Here is a 3,900-nt window from a genome sequence, read left to right as displayed (position 1 = left end):
TTGTTTAAGGATACTTCCGTTCAGTGGGAGTAGTTTTGGTTATTGCTCTATATTGTGTTTTGAACATGTAGTTATAAAACTCATGTTATTCTCTGCAGAAATAAAGTGTTATATTTTGTCCATTATTTTTGGTTTGATCTCACTTTGGGAGGACCAGTTGGAAATAGGCATGTATGATCACATTGCATGAAATTTCCATGCTACACTCCATAATTGATCTGTTGTTGATTGTATTTGCATATGTGATTACTGATGGGTTTAATCATGAAAAAATATGGTGACTGCCCCTTTAGTACTATGTCGATATGCTTGATAATAGGATTGTTCGGAAATACACTATGTGATAGCACTTTTGAGCGCTCATTCGGTTTATACACATTTATTTGGTGTCATGTGTTGCCCAAGTGGGAGATTGTTAGAAATTTGGGCTTCCACATGACTAATTTAATGTGTATGGCTATCTTTCAGTTGTCCAATTAAAGTGATTTATTAAAGATTAAAGTTTGGGCTAAAGTGTATTTATTTGTTATGGAAATAAGTGTAGATACCATAAAGTGATTTTCTATTTGATGAGGGACCGAATAGAAAATAAAGGGGTTTATATTTAATATAAATATAAGCTAGGGTTATGGTCCCCAGACGTCAGAAGAACATTCAATATCTCTGTATTCTCTCGGCAGACTATTGCGAAGAATGTCTCTGATCGTTTGGAAGATCCATAACCGCTGCAAAGCAATTCCACCGTTCAATTCATTATGGATCAAGGTACGCTTCCGCTTTACAGTTTATCTCCTTCTCCGTTGTTCTTGGTTAATCATCATAGAGAGCTTTATGTAATTGTTCACTCAATTATTACAATATAACTCACCTAACACAATTTTTCTTAATCTCCGTCCGTCTCCATTACTATGGAATTGAGGGGAGTATTTGATTAAAATATGACTAATGCTATTATTGCATCACAAACTGGTAACGTTAGACCACACTCACTCGGTTCGCCTGAATCTCATTCAATGCCTGTTTTCTTGCCCGTTTCACCTGTATTCTTAGAGCATTCTAAACAAACTCATTAAACTCCCAAAAGTCATATAATTGGCCAGAAACAATAGATTTAAATGAGTAAACTTCACATGACCAATTGAACCTATCAAAACATGAGTTTATCAAGGGTCCTCTCCTTGTCCCCTACGACGAACACCATGTCTACTTCTCTCATACCAATTGTTGCCTAGTCGCTCTCAATAATGACCGAACATATGAGAGAAACGAAGCCAACACATACAAAATCTAAATTTCTTAAACGTCTAATTAAATAAAATATCAAAAAAACCATCATTCAAACTAACAATAAAGCCTAGACAACAAAAATCATACTCCCTCCGTCCCAAGATAAGTGAGCACAAACTTTTCGGCACGAGATATAAGGAAATGGGTTTTGAAAGTGGAAAGTGAATAATGTAAGAGAGTTAATAAAGTAGAGAGAATGCCAAAAAAGGAAATGACTCAATATAATTGAGACCTCCCAAAAAAGAATGTGAATCCCTTACCTTGGGACGGAGGGAGTATTATAAATTGTATCAAAAAGATAATTTCAATCTCATAAGGACAATATCCAAATTCAACTTCTCATTCGAATAGGAAACAACCACAAATAAAATCAATCCCCATAAAACTCAACTCAAAACAAAATAACTAAAATTAAAACTACAAAACAACCAAAGCACACCTCTCTTACTTGAAGCCTTCATCATACATCTTCTCGATTTCGCGCGCAAGCGCAAACGTTTCACACAAGGACGTCGGCCTTCGCAAGTGAAGTTCCCACTGGATCGGATCCTTGAAGCCCGATTCACATATGGAGACGAGGTGATTCTCCGATATCGACACACCCTTAATCTTGACCAAAAGCCTCTCGAACTCAGTCTGATATTCCATCACCGTGTTGCGTTGTTTCAGTTTACAGATTATTCCGAAATGATTGTCATGATATGTTGGATCAAACCTCTGTTTCACTGCTTCCATGAACTCAGGCCATGATTTCAGCAATTTGTGTTTTTTTTGGTAAATGATCCAATCCAGCGCCGGCCGCTCGAAGAGTAGTCCGACAAAGTGTAGACGGTGTTCTTCCGACGTTTCGTAATAGTCGAAATACATGTCAACCTTGAAAGTCCATCCCCACGGATCGTCTCCGTTGAATTTCGGAGGATCGAGCCGAAGATAGGATCGCTGCTCCGAATTGTTGGACTTTGAACTATCAGCATCAGCCATGGCTGAACAATTTTGATGAAGGAGAAGATTAGGGTTTAAAAAAATATGAAGAACACTTAGACTACCCCAGACATTGTCGGGCATTTCGGCAAACGGTTGGAGTGCCTCTTATGAGGTCATGTGAAATATGATAAATAATGAAATATAAAGATCTATTTAAGCACAAATGTTAAAAGGGAACAATCGTACATAGAGTTGGTGACCGGCGACGGCGGGTAGGTGGCGCAGAGGAGGTCGCACGCCGACGACCGAGAGCTGGATCTGATTTGTATGTGTGTATTAAGGCACCATCTTATTCTCTGTAGTTGGGCTTTCTTTTGGGCCAGTTCGTTTTGTTTAAATAATTCAGTTGGGCCTGTTTGTCTAGAAGAAGAAAGATGTTTTGGGCCTTTTTATTTGATTTGAGATTGCTTTTGAGAGTATGGCCCTTTTTTATTTTAAAACTGATTGAGCCTCTTTGTACAAAGAGGTCTCCATGATTAATTCTTCGGATTTATTTATGAAACTCAATAAATTAATCTCGTGAATAATTTATCCAAGTAATAAGACTTCTCGATTTATTTAATTAATTAATTCCAAGTAATTGAATCTTTTTGAATGTGATTGAAAATCCAAGCCTTAAGTCGAGATTTTAAATTCTCTGACTTAATTATCATGTAGAATTGAAGTCCTCTGATCAAAATAAGAACATAGGATACATAACTTCATTAGGATCATTCATATCATTCTTTATGAATGTTCTTTAGCTAATTATCTTTTAATATTCTTTCAAAAAGGAATTTGTTGAGGAGTTTTTTAATCTCCTAAGTGAATCTTTGCTTAGAGATTTTGGGTAAGTGATAAAGATATTGTTTTCTAATAAATATTTTGTTATATTGAGATCCCTATCTGCTTGCTATTCCGATGATTGAGGAATTGAAATCGGGCTTTGGTGCAACAAGGCAAGAAAATAAATTATTATTCCGTTTGGAGGTGGCGGAGGTGGAGGAGAAGCTCCGTTTGGAGGGCTTCCGCGAGCCGTTGCTGATGGGAATATTCCGCAACGTGCCGCCTTTCGTCCAGTAGTGCTTGCAGCTCCGGCAGAAATTTCCACACCCAAAGATTGATTAACGAAAATTTAGCAAAAAATTTGAGGGCATTTTTGGAAGATTGGGCAGCAGGCTCCTAATTATTATTCCAATAAAAAATAAAATAAGTGGGTCCCAGAATTATAACTTGTTTCATGAACACCCGAACAAAGAGCAATAAATATGGACAAAACAGTGAAACTAATGACTCTTATCACATTGCTATTTAGTTGGTAAAGTAAGAGAGAGAGGTACAGAGAAAAAATAATTAAAGTATTGTTAGTGGAGAATGGATACCACCTTATTAGAGAGAGAAAACTTTCCAAAATTAGAAAGTTCATATTCTTGTGGGACAAACTAAAAAGGAAAGAGTGCATATTCTTGTGGAACGGAGGAAGTAATTGTGAAAAAAAAGAGTTAGTAGAATATGAGTTCCATTTATTAATAGTAGTTAAAGTAAAATGAAATATTTATTGGGGAATGTCCAAATAAGAAAATATGAGACATTTAATAGGGATCGAAGGAGTACTAATAATATGGACCCACAATCCACTAACACAAATTT

At 36.4% G+C, this 3,900-nt stretch overlaps 1 long non-coding RNA gene across 1 annotated transcript; it reads right to left on the bottom strand.

Moving 5' to 3' along the window:
• Positions 1 to 1,600: 1,600 nt before the first annotated feature.
• LOC125223971 (uncharacterized) lies at positions 1,601 to 2,534 on the bottom strand. Its single transcript, XR_016135844.1, has 2 exons — positions 2,458 to 2,534; positions 1,601 to 2,270 (listed from the first exon to the last, which is right to left on the bottom strand). It is a non-coding gene; the product is annotated as an uncharacterized LOC125223971 (long non-coding RNA).
• Between the last annotated feature and the right edge of the window lie 1,366 nt (positions 2,535 to 3,900).

The sequence above is a fragment of the Salvia hispanica genome, chromosome 2 (assembly GCF_029641045.1).
Source record: "Salvia hispanica isolate PSC_SH4W2 chromosome 2, Shi_PSC_v1, whole genome shotgun sequence".
Lineage (NCBI taxonomy): Eukaryota > Viridiplantae > Streptophyta > Magnoliopsida > Lamiales > Lamiaceae > Salvia > Salvia hispanica.
This window is presented reverse-complemented; position numbering and strand designations above follow the sequence as displayed.